Consider the following 13,208-nt stretch of genomic DNA (forward strand, 5'->3'; position numbering starts at 1 on the left):
CCTATCAACCTCCACTCCAAACAAAAACTCCTCACTCTAGGCTTCAAGGCTCTCCATCACCTTGCCCCTTCCTACCTCTCCTCCCTTCTCTCTTTCTACCACCCACCCCACATGCTCCGCTCCTCTGCTGCCCACCTCCTCACCGTTGCCCGGTCTCGCCTATCCCGCCGTCGACCCCTGGGCCACGTCCTCCCGCGGTCCTGGAACGCCCTCCCTCCTCACCTCCGCCAAACTGATTCTCTTCCCCTCTTCGAAACCCTACTTAAAACTCACCTCCTCCAAGAGGCCTTCCCAGACTGAGCTCCTCTTCTCCCTCTACTCCCTCTGTCACCCCCCCTTTACCTCTCCGCAGCTAAACCCCCTTTTTCCCCTTTTCCCTCTGCTCCTCCACCTCTCCCTTCCCATCCCCACAGCACTGTACTTGTCCGCTCAACTGTATATATTTTCATTACCCTATTTATTTTGTTAATGAATTGTACATCGCCTTGATTCTATTTAGTTGCCATTGTTTTTACGAGATGTTCTTCCCCTCGACTCTATTTATTGCCATTGTTCTTGTCTGTCCATCTCCCCCGATTAGACTGTAAACCCATCAAACGGCAGGGACTGTCTCTATCTGTTGCCGACTTGTTCATCCCAAGCGCTTAGTACAGTGCTCTGCACATAATAAGCGCTCAATAAATACTATTGAATGAATGAATGAATAATTGTTCTGTATACTAAGCTATCATTGTTCAACAGGAAAAGAAGAATGCAGAACTGAAAACTTGTTCTTTGGGACTGCCCCAAAACTACAGAATGTCCACAGGGTTTCTGCCTCTGAGCTCAAGCTAAATCTGCATTCTGGCTTTCCTAACTTCTTCTCTCTTCCTATTGCCCACAGAAAATCCAGGGGAGAGAGAGGGGCAAGGTCAGTGGTAACAGCTCTGTTTTTGCTGTGGTTTAATCAACCGATCAGTAGTGTTTATTGAATGCTTACTGTGGGCAGGGCACTGTACTAAACACTTGGGAGAGTACAAAACAAGAGAGTTAGTAGATACCTCCTCTGCACAAAACAAGCTTTCAGTCTAGAGGAGTAGATACATTCCATTAATCAATCAATGGTATATATTGAGACTGTGTGCAGAGTGTTCATTCATTCATTCATTCAATCATATTTGTTGAGTACTTACTGTGTGCAAAGCACTCCAATAAATGCTTGGGTGGGTACGATATAACAATAAACCGACACATTCCCTGCCTACAACAAGCTTAGAGGCTAGGGGGGAGGCAGATATTAATAGAAATAAATAAATTACAGATACATGGTGTCCTAAGCATTTATATCAAGTACAAGTTGCTGACATCCCACTGGTTTGACTTTCCGAAGCCAATCCCTCTCTGGTGCAGTTGCAGGTGGCCGCTTCTGCCAGCACTTTCAATTTCAAACAGCTTCCCCCAAAGCTTTCTACACAGCTCATCTGCTGTCAATTAATCTTACCACTCTACTTGGCTCTGACGTAACATCCATATTGAAAAACAAACAACCCTATCCATCACATATCCAGCTCCCTGGTGAGGCAAATCTTTGGCTGACAGACGCAGGGTTCCACGTCACAGCCTGCATTTCAAGAATGAAGCAGGTGAGAGGAGAAAGAGGGCTCTGCCCTGGTATATTTATCAGGACTTGTTTGCCGTGCAAAAGCAGACAACTACATTCCCTTTATTTAGTGAGCCACAAGACAGAATTATATCAATCTTCAGCTTAGGAACTATCAGGCCTATATTTAATGAAATACTGTTGATAGATATTCAGGACCTCTCTCTCCTCTTCTTATCCTCGTTCCCCTCCAGCTACAACCCAGATGGAGGTTACCTTTCCAACAACATAGAAAAAGAAGGATCCATTGAAGGATCTAGGTCTAATGATGATCCTGACATTTCACTCCCTCCTCAAGCACCCTCTTCCCTTCTCTCCTCCATCTCTTGTCCCTAATGACCTGGCTACATATTTTACTGGTAAACTTGAAACTATGAGACATGATCTCCCTAAAATCTCCCCGGCAACACTTTAGTCCCTCCCTTCTCCAGTCCTTTGTTTCATCCTCCTGTCTTCTCCAGCAGTATCTCAAAAGTATCTCGAAAAGCAGCGTAGTGGATACAGCGTAGGACTGGGAGTCAGAAGGAGCTCGGTTCTCATGCAAGCTCTGCCACTTGTCAGCTATGTGACCTTGGGCAAGTAACTGAATTTCTCTGTGCCTCGGTTACCTCATCTGTAAAATGGGGGATTAAAACTGCGAGCCCCAGATGAAATATGGACTGTGTCCAAAGTGATTAGTTTGTATCTACTCCAGTGCTTAGTACAGTGCCTGGAACATAGCAAGTTCTTAACAAATACCATAAAAATGAGATCTCCCACCTCCTCTCAAAATCTACCTCCTTCACTGGCCCCTTCGACCTTCACATCTTATCAAATCACCTGCCCACTCCTTGTTTCCCTTCCTGACCATCATCTTCAATCATTCACTTTCCAATGTTTTTCCCACCTGCTTTCAAACATGCTCATGTATCTCCTTTACGAAAAAAAGCCCTCCCTTGACCCCACTGCTCCCTCCAGTTATTGCCCTATCTCCCTCCTACCATTCCTCTCCAAACTCCTTGAGAGAGTTTTTGTCTACATCTAGAGAAGCAGTGTGGCTTAGTGGAAAGAGGATGGAGCTGGGAGTCAGAGGATGTGGGTTCTAATTAGAACCCAGGCTCTTCCACTTGTCTGCTGTGTGACCCTGGGCAAGATACTTAACTTCTCTGTGCCTCAGTTACCTCATCTGTAAAATGGGGATTGTGGTAAGCCCACAACAAGCTGCTTTATTAATGACTCTTTATGATCCCGCAAACAACAATAAGAGAGAGACTTTGCTAAGGCACTGATGGGCTCTACCTGGGACAGGTGATTGTGGGTCTGTGGGGGTGGAGCATGGAGGGAGGCATGGATTTCTCTCCCTGTTCTTCCCAGTAACAGTCCTGGACCAATCAGTGACAGCTACATAGAGATACAGCTGCAGCACCTAAGGCAGATATGGGAAGCAGCGTGGCTCAGTTGCAAAAGCATGGGTTTGGGAGTCAGAGGTCATGGGTTTGAATCCAGGCTCTGCCACTTGTCAGCTGTGTGACTGTTGGCAAGTCACTTAACTTCTCTGGGCCTCAGTTACCTCATCTGTAAAATGGGGATTAAGACTGTGAGTCTCACATGGGACAATGTGATTACCCTCTATCTACCCCAGTGCTTAGAACAGTGCTCTGCACATAGTAAGCACTTAACAAATACTAACATTATCATTATTATTATTATTGTTAGATAAAATGTGGCTCCTTTGAATCACAGGAGGCCTGCCAAAAAGGGGGCACCTGGAGGCAACACGGAGGCACACAGAGGAGCAGAAGCAAGAAGGGAGCATGCTGAGAACAACACTCAAAAGCAGCAGAAGTGTGTGTGTGTGTGTGTGTGTGTGTGTGTGTGTGTGATTCCCTTGCACTTTGGTAAAACTATGTAAAAAACTTTTTGCAATAACCTTGGTGATCAGAGGTGTGGCTTGAACTCTACTATGTGTCAGTGAGTCTCCCCGTTCCAGGAAGGTCCTGGTTGGTATGACCTGGAGGCTTGTGACAGGGATTAAGACTATGAGCCCCACGTGGGATCACCCGATTTCTTTGTATTTACCCCAGCACTAAGAACAGTACTTGGCACATAGTATGTGCTTAACAAATACCATTATTATTATTATTATTATTTGTTACAACCACTGCCTCCACTTCCTCTCCTCAATCTTCTGCTTAACCCAATTTGGTTTCTGCCCCCTTGGCTCCACGGAAGCATCTCTCTCAAAGGTCACCACTGATCTCCTTCTTGCCAAATCTAATGACCTCTACTCCATTCTAATCCTTTTCAACTTCTCAGTTGCCCTGATACTGCAGACTACCCCTTTCTCCTGGAAACATTATCTAACCTTGGCTTCACTACATTGTCCTTTCCTGGTTCTCGTACTATCTTTCTGGATGCTACTTCTCAGTCTCTTTCACAGGTTCCTCCTCTGCCTCCCACTCTCTAACTGTGGAATTCCCTCACAGCTCAGTTCTGAGTCCTCTTCTGTTCTCCATCTACACCCACTCCCTTGGAGAACTCATTTGCTCCCATGACTTCAACTACCATCTCTACATAGATGATTTACAAATCTACCTCTCCAGCCCTGATCTCTGTCTCCTCTGCAGTGCGCTATTTCCTCCTACCTTCAGGACAGCTCTACTTGGATGCCAGAGTCAGCATTAAAGAGCCAGTGCCTTGGAACCATTTTCCTCCTGAAAATGAACTGAAAGCATTGGACTCTTCAGAAACGGAGAAGAGACAAATTGGGGTTGACAAAACCATGAGGGGGGGGACAGGGTGAACCCAGAATTAATATTTACCATCCCCAGCACCAGGATGAGGGGGCTTCCCCTTGAGAGTGTGAAGTTTAAAAATAGAAGACACTTCTTCACCCACTGGTGGGGTAAACATTTGGAGTTCATTTTCAGAGAAAGCTGTCTTGCCAAAAAATCATCAGCAGGTTCACGAAGGGCATGGATACGTTAATAAATGAGAGGTCCCTAATGGGCCAACAGAGGGGACATTTGGATTGTAGATGGGAAACCTAGGACTGTCCATTCATTCAAATTATTGAGCACTTACTGTGTCTATAGCACTGTACTAAGCCTTTAGAGTACAATATTGCAATAAACAGACACATTCCTTTCCCACAATGAACTTACAGTTTAGAGGGGGAGACAGAAATTAATGGAAATAATTAAATTGCAGATATGTACATAAGTGTTGTGGGGCTGGGGAGGGGGATATATAAAGGGAGCAAGTCAGGGCAATGCAGAAGGGAGTAGGAGAAGAGGAAAAGGGGGCTTAGTTAGGGAGGGCCTTATGGAGGAGATGTGCCTTCACTAAGGCTGTTGAGATGGTCTATCCTTAGCCATGATGCTGGGTGTTTGGAAGGGCAGGCTGAGCATCATCCTTCCAAGAATCGTGGTGCTCCTGTTGGAGGCACAATCCTTGGCTGTATGGACTATTGTCCTGATCCAGAAATTGAACTGTTTACACTCTAATTAATATGGTTATTCTCCAGGAGACGAAGATCCTGGCTCAGACTTCTCCTTCCTCTCCTTGCATTACCCCTTAGGCATTTCATCATTCAACCTTTCAAGAGAGGAAGAGGGGAGGGTGACAGAAGGGAGAGGACAATGAAGTCAAACTATCAGTTTAGCTATTTATTCAGGGTGCCACTACTGAACGATGCCATAGAGTGGAGATTGAAGTCATTGATCAAACTGAAGTTGGGGGGGTATTTGTGGATCACTTTTTTTTTCCCTAGGAAGAGACAGATTTGACTCTCACTCTTTTCTGAGACTCTGGTAATTCTAAAATTTCCAGGAAAGCCAATCTTTCCCTTGACAATGGAAACTCAGCCAGGCCTTATGAACCCAGACTGTGCTGAGGGGGTTATTTGTCCTCTCTTCCAGAATGTTTGTGGCAGATCTGTTCGAATAGTCGAAACAAATTAAGTGCCTGACAGAGAAAACAACTAACTTCAAACAAAACTTGGCAAAACCTTTTTCATGAAAATCAATCATTATGTGAATTATGAATATTAAGCTTGGCTTATTAGAGTTCCTGTCAGACTAGGTTTTATTATTTTCAACAATAGTATGGTAATTCAATAATGTAACAATAATGAAATGTTCCCTTAACTTCAGCCTGTGCTGATGTGCAGTGTGGGTTTATGTGGGCTTTGAAGACCGATTTAATAAGTCTCCATGAATCACCAAAGAAATAGAAATTTACCAGGAAAAGCACAGACATTTCAAGTGAATTTTGAAAGTTTAAAGCTAATTCCTTATCCTTTGGCCATTTCCAGAGGCTCCAAGTAGTCTATTCATGTTAATTAGCCTCACTGGGAAGTCAGATTGCAAATACATCACAGAGAGCAGAGTCACGGGTTTAGTGTCTGTTCAGCTGCTTTGTCACTTTGGGCTGAACCTCAGGCAAGATATCTCTATGTTTTGGTTTATGATTGCTCTCCAAAGGAAGGGAGAAATAACCATGTGCCATCGGTGAGACCAAGCATAGTGATGTGCATACAGCCCACTGGAAGCTCCCTCTAAATGGCATGACTGGAGGCTCATGGGAAATTCCTCTCAAGAAACAATAACCTGTGACAGCAAAGGGCTTCCCCGTGAGGGCCAGAGTTTTCTCTGATTCATTCATCAAATGAGAGTGTTGTGTAGTGAGTATGGAGTGCTAGTGGAGTGCCCACTAGAACATTGTTCTATGTCATCAGACAGATGATCAATTTTCCCAGATTCACAGGGAAACAGCCAGGAGACAGCCTCTGAAATCTGTTGGATACAGTGTTCCATACTGCCTCTTTCCTCTCTCATTAATAAGGGGCGCAGTGAGGCTAGTCCACTTTGTTGTTCTGTACAATATCGACTGTCAATCGTGGCTCTGGAGCCTTTCTGAATAAAGATGACAAATACTTGACTATATTGTATGCTCCTTAAGGGCAGGGATTGTATCTACCAACCCCATCGTACTGTCCCAAGAACTTAGTATAGTGTTCCCCACACAGTAAATGCTCAAATACTATTGACTGATTGAATTGTTTATTCAGGATTTATTGTGATTACTCTGCTTGTAAATATTTTTAGGTCTATTTTCTCTACTAGACTGTAAATTCTTTGTGGGCAGGAAATGTGTCACTTGCTTGTTCTGTGCTTCCCAAGTACAGTACACTACTGCCAGAGAGACTCACTAAATGCCATTGCCATCCCACGAAGGAACGGCACCTTTCTTGGCAGTGATCCTACTACTTGGAGGATCCCTTAAAGATTGACGGCCATGAGACCGGAGGGGCCGGCCGACTCAATGCTTTCCCAAGTTAAGTTTTCGTTTTAAACCGTGCCGAGTGGAAACACTGCAGGCCAACTTTGCAGGTTATGGTTAGGAAATGGGGCTTTCTTCAACAAAAGCGTGCCCCCGGGGGCTTGACACGGCCACATTTGGGCACTCAATTAATGCAACTGATTAAGTGATTTGCAGGGAACTTGACGTTTGATATTTTAAAACGCACTAGAATCCCTGAGGATATCAAGATCTGTTATCTTTAAAATGTTTCCCTTGGAAAATTTTGCAGTACAACTAGGTACAGGCAGGTAACTAGCACAGTTGGGGTTCAGGGGCAGGCTTTAGCAAGGTGCAAACTGCTTCTACCTCTGCTGTTGCTGCTTCTTCTGCTTCCACTTATTACCCCTTCTACTGCTAATAATGCTATTAATATTGCTACTATTACTGTCGCTGCTGCCGTGAATTCTACTACTACTAATATTACTATTGCTGCAGTTACCACTACTTCTATTAATACTAATAATATAATAATTAAGGTATCCGTTAAGCGCTTACTATGTGCCAGATAGAGCTAGTTTGATTACTACTAGTTCTGCTACTACTAGTATTACTACCTCTCCTGCTGCTGCTCCTACTCTCAATTAATCTTGCCCCCTCCTAACTCACCTCCCTTCTCTCCTTCTCCATCCCAGCGAGCACACTCCACTCCCCTGGCGCTAACCTCCTCACTGGGCCTCATTCTCGCCTGTCCTCGACTCCTGGCTGACGTCCTACCTCTGGCCTGGAATACCCTCCTTCCTCACATCAGCCAAACTACCCCACTTCCCCTCACCTTCAAAACCCTACTGAAAGCTCACCTCCTCTAGGAGGCCTTCCTGGACTGAGTCCCTCTTTTCCTCTGCTCCTCCTCCCCTCCCCAGCTCCTCCCCCCATCCCATCGCCCCGACTTACTCCCTTTGCTCTACCCTCCTTCCCCGCCCCACAGCACTTGTATATATATATATGTGTGTGTGTGTGCCTATCTATAATTGTATTTATTTATATTGATGCCTGTTTAATTGTTTTGATGGCTGTCTCCCTGCTTCTAGACTGTAAGCTCACTGTAGGCAGGGATTGTGTCTCTTTTTGTTGCTTAATTGTACTTTCCAAGCGCTTAGTACAGTTCTCTGAACATTGCGCTCAACAAATACCATTAAACGAATGAATCCATCAATCACTTGAATTTAGTGAGTGCTGACTGTGCAGAGCACTGTACTAAACTCTTGGAAGATTACAATGTAATGGAGTTAGTAGACATGTTCCCTGTTCACAAGGAGCTTACAGTTTAGAGGGGGAGACAGACATCAATATAATTAAATGAATTACAGATACATGCATAAATATTGTAGGGCTGAGAGTGGGATCAACAGTGGGTACAATCCTAACAGGAAGCATGCACAGAATTCTTGGGGAGCAGTTCATATAGCTTCCTCTTCAAAACAGGTCCCTTTTTTGATGTTTAAATCAAAAGTAGTCCTTTGTAAAACAGATAATGAGATAAAGCCTAGTAACTTATGTAAGTTGGAATTCATATGAAAGCATTTCATTGTTAAGATTCCAATATCAGAGTGGTGTGAAAACCCAGACTGTAATTCAGAAAGGTACAGAACTAGTTCAAGATGAATTTTCTTCTAAAACAGTTGGATTGCAAAATGAAGAATAAAATTAATAGGTATGTGTAGAAGGTGTCATTTTATCTTTAATAACCCCTGAAAATGTGTGCTTTCTTTTCATACTCAGGCTCAGACAAAGATACAAGTCATTCCCAGTCAGTAGAGCTTATGATAATGCAGAAAACATGTGTTTTAGCTGATTATTCAATTTAAATGATCCTTTGGGGGAAAAGTCAGAGAAAAAAGAAGGTCAAAAGGTGGATGAGGCAAAATTTTAGTTGAGAGCCCACTTGTGCATTGATTTATCATTCTTGATGAACAGAGTTTGGAGATGTTCAGTGGCTCCTCTCTATGGTCAGTGACAGCTGGCATTCTTTTTTCTATGTCAAAATGTTAAAACATCATTTCCATCCCCCATACTCCTGGGTAAGATTGATCAAAAGGAATGGTGGCTAAAGGGGAAGAAAGAGAAGAGGGGCAAGGAGAGAGAGAGAGGTGAAAATTAGTTTACCATTGATTTTCTCCAGCTCACCTTGTGAGGAAGAAACCATGTATTCTGGAAAAAAAAGTCTACCCTGTGCAATTTGACTGAAGGAAATTTAGCTTATGGTGAGATGAGCTGTTAATTTATATTGTCCAAAATACTGATTGAAGTCAAAAATCATTCTCCCCCAAAACAATCCCCAGTTTTGAAATAGGGCATCTCTCCTTTTGTTTTTGATTCTTCTTGCTACAACTGTGGTGACTAATATGTTGTTTACTATTACTGGAGTAGTTCAGTGTGCTAGTTTCTGTGCAGAACATCCACATGACATATTCCAGTTTAGTTTATAATCTAGTAAGTGACATTCCTCAATACTTGAGTTACAGGCCTGCCTAGAAAATTGTCCAGTTGGTGAAATTTTTGCTACTGAATCCTGATTTTCCCATTGCTTTCCCCATCCATTCATCTGCTTTCCCACAGATAGTCATTTGAGTGAGGCTTTGGCTGAAGTTGCTTGATAAACAACAAAACTTCCCCTTTATTTTTTTTTCTTCCTCACACAAAACTCAAATTCAAGAGCAAAGCTGAGCCCAAAGTGCGTTCTCTTCTCTTGTGGCGCCTCCCACTTGTCAGCTGTGTGACCTTAGGCAAATCACTTCACTTTCTTGTGCCTGTTACCTTATCTAAAAAATGGGGATCAAGATTGGAGCCCTACCAGGGACAGGGACCGTGTCCAACTTGATTTGCTTGTATCCATCCCAGTGCTTAGTACAGTTACCTGGCACATAGTAAATGCTTAACAAATGTCATTATTATTTATCATTATTATTATTAATCCCAACTGTCTCCCTCTGAGGGAAAGCTTCCCAGGGCTCAAGCAGAGCTTTCACATACAGCCCAGAGGCTGCTTCTTCTGTCAACTTCTATACTTCAGTCAACAACAACAACAACAAAAAACCAGCAACAGCAGCTCCTCCAGCTTCATCATCTTATAATAATTATGGTATTTTTTTTAAGCGCTTACTATGTGCCACGTACTGTTCTAGTCAGTGGGGGCCATCTTAGGACATCTATTATATCTATAATTGTCCTTTTTCTGTACTATACTTTTTAAGTGCTTACTATGTGCCAAGCAGAGTCTCGATTAGATCTCAGGTCCCCAATTCCTCTGTCACTTGGCTACACTGCTTTTCTATGAGTGTGTATTCCACTTAAAAGGCCAACGTGGGACCCACAGTCCTGGATACTCAAATAGCTATTGCTGTGCTTGATTTTTGGAATGCCTATTGTCTATCTCCCAGACTAGATGTAAGCTCACGGTGGGCAGGGACTGTCTGTAATATTTTTCTTTCCTAACCTCTTAGTGGTCTGCACAGGGTAAGCATTCAATACATACGGTTGATTAACTGGCCTAGTACTCTTTCCACTTTTGTCTACTTGTCTCTCCTTCCCTACAGAGTTTAGCTCAAAAAAAAAGCTTTTCCTTTCTTGAAAGCAGTGCACCATGCTAGTCTGTCTTTGGCAAATGGCTCCCAGTTTTCAGCTGGGATTCAGGATTGTCTGAAGCTCCTTTTCCTTAATACTTTTCCTTTTTCCTTGCTTTCAGTTTCCCAATTTCAGCTCTCAGCAATCATATTTATTGAGCACTTAATATGTTCAGAATACTGTCTAAGCGCTTGGGAGACTACAATCAGTGGTATTTATTGAGCTCTTACTATGTGCAGAGCACTGTACTAAGTGCTTGGGTGAGTACAATATAATAGAATTAGTAGGTGGGATATCTGCTCCCTAGAAGCTTATAGTTTTGGTATCCTGCTGGAAAAACAGTGTGGCTTAGTGAATATAGCACGGGCTTTGGAGTCAGAAGGACTTGGGTTCTAATTCTGGCTCTGCCACTTGTCTGCTGTATGACCTTGGGCAAGTCACTTCATTTCTTTGAGCCTGTTACCTCATCTGTAAAGTGGGAATTAAGAGCATGAGCCCCATGTGAGAAAGGGACTGTGTCCAAACTGATTAACTTGTATCTACTCCAGTGCTTAGAATAGTGCTTGGCACATAGTAAGCACTTAAGAAGTACCCTAATTATTATTATTACCATTGTACCACCCAGCACAGAGGTGTTGAGGTGAGCATAGTGTAACACATCATAGCATGAACTTTTAGGAGGATTCCACCCTGACAAAAAAGAGATCCATCTCCTGTCATCAGGAAGGCTGACCTTTCCTTCCTCCCTTAAAGAAAATTGGACACTATGATTGCCTTACCCCTCTCAGGGTCACACCTGGAGAGTTTCCAATACTCTACCTGTCCCATCTATGGGAGGGAGAGTCAAGCAGAGGCCTACCCATTCCATTCCTAGCTTGGGCAATGGCTAGTGAGTGGAAGTCAATCTGCTACAAGTCAGAACTCCCCTGTGCTGGGCAGCAGTGGCACGGGAGAGAGTCGGGGGTGGAGACTTAGGTTTACTGCGTGGAAGGAGGCAATGGTAAACCACTTCTGTATTTTTACCAAGAAAACTCTATGGGTACACTATCAGAAGGATTGCAGTTGGAGATGACTAGGTAGTTTAAGACACGACAGTGATTGCCTTGATGTCATGTGATCAAACACTTTTTTTAGTTTTGATTTCTATTTTTTTGTGTACCTGCTCATCCCTGGACTGTATATCGCTGACAACATCTTGGAGTTTCACCAGTAGCACCTACAAACTATATGCAAAACCTAATAATAATGATGATGGTATTTGTTAAGCAATTAGTATGTGTCAAGCACTGTTCTAAGCACTGGGGTAGGTGCAAGATAATCAGGTTGTCCCACGGGGGCTCACAGTCTTAATCCCCATTTTGCAGATGAGATGACTGAGGCACAGAGAAGTTAAGTGACAGGCCCAAAGTCACACAGCTGACAAGTGGCAGAGCTGGGATTAGAACCCATGACCTCTGACTCCCAAGTCTGTGCTCTTTCCACTAAGCCATGCTGCTTCTCCTATGCCAGGGCAAGATTGCCAACAATAAGGTCCAAGGGTACAGACTGATCACCACTGAAACAATGCTCACGGCAAATCAGCTCAGCTTTATGAAAACGGCGATATGCAAGAGGGCACACCGAAGTCAGAAGGACAGAAAAAACAGTAAAGACGTGATAAACTGCAATCTCAGACAGGGCAAAATGGCCGTGAAATGGTGGGAGACCACTTAAGGTGACAGACCAGCCTGGAATTCAGCAAGTGGGAGAGGGAATGCTCCCCTTCAGAAAAAGGTTTCAAAGAGATGCAGCAGAAAGGAGCTTTGAATGTGATAAACCCATTAACAGAGTACTACTCATACTGTGCAAACAATGTGTCAGGCTTTGTCAGTCACAAATCAGTCTTCTTAGTACCACTCACGCTTAGGTAGGATATGCCAATTAATAATAATGATGGTGTTTGTTAAGTGCTTAGTAGGTACCAAGCACTGTTCTAAGCACTGGGGTAGATACAAGGTTATCAGGTTGTCCCATGTGGGGCTCCCAGTCCTAATTCCCATTTTAAAGATGAGGGAACTGAGGCACAGAGAAGTTGTGACTGACCCAAAGTCACATATCTGACAAGTGGTGAAGCCAGGATTAGAACCCACAACCTCTGACTCCCAAACCCATGCTCTTTCCACTAAGCCACCCTGAAAACAAAGGACAACTCCCTCTCTCTTTTTCCCCGTCTTTCTTTCTTTCATACTCTTTACGCAAAATCAGGCACACCTTCACACTCATGTACTCACATGATGCTCAGGCAGTAGGACCATGAAATGTGAAATTTAATTCATTTTCTTTATAAGCAGTTTTCACCTTACAATGTTTCTGGCTACATGACATGTCATGGCCTGTGACATGGTACTTGTTACATATGGTACTTGTTAAACACTTACTGTGTGCCAAGCACTGTTCTAAGCACTGGGGAAGATACAAGTACACAGTCCCTGTCCCACATGGAACTCACACTCTTTTCCTTCATTTTACAAATGAGGTAATTAAGGCACAGGGAAATGAAGTGATTGCCCAAGATCACACAGCAAATAAATGATGGAGTCAGGTCTAGAACCCAGGTCTTTAATAATGTTGGTATTTGTTAAGAGCTTACTATGTGCCGAGCACTGTTCTAAGCGCGGGGGTAGAC

The 13,208-nt window shown here is 43.6% G+C and overlaps 1 protein-coding gene and 1 non-coding gene across 2 annotated transcripts in view; one reads left to right on the top strand and one right to left on the bottom strand.

The window, feature by feature from the left end:
• DOK6 (docking protein 6) overlaps positions 1 to 13,208 on the bottom strand; it is a 371,981-nt gene that overhangs the window by 326,762 nt on the left and 32,011 nt on the right. The window lies entirely within an intron of this gene.
• LOC114812522 lies at positions 11,322 to 11,459 on the top strand. Its single transcript, XR_003760173.1, has one exon. It is a non-coding gene; the product is annotated as a small nucleolar RNA SNORA7 (small nucleolar RNA).

This window comes from Ornithorhynchus anatinus, chromosome 5 (assembly GCF_004115215.2).
Source record: "Ornithorhynchus anatinus isolate Pmale09 chromosome 5, mOrnAna1.pri.v4, whole genome shotgun sequence".
NCBI lineage: Eukaryota > Metazoa > Chordata > Mammalia > Monotremata > Ornithorhynchidae > Ornithorhynchus > Ornithorhynchus anatinus.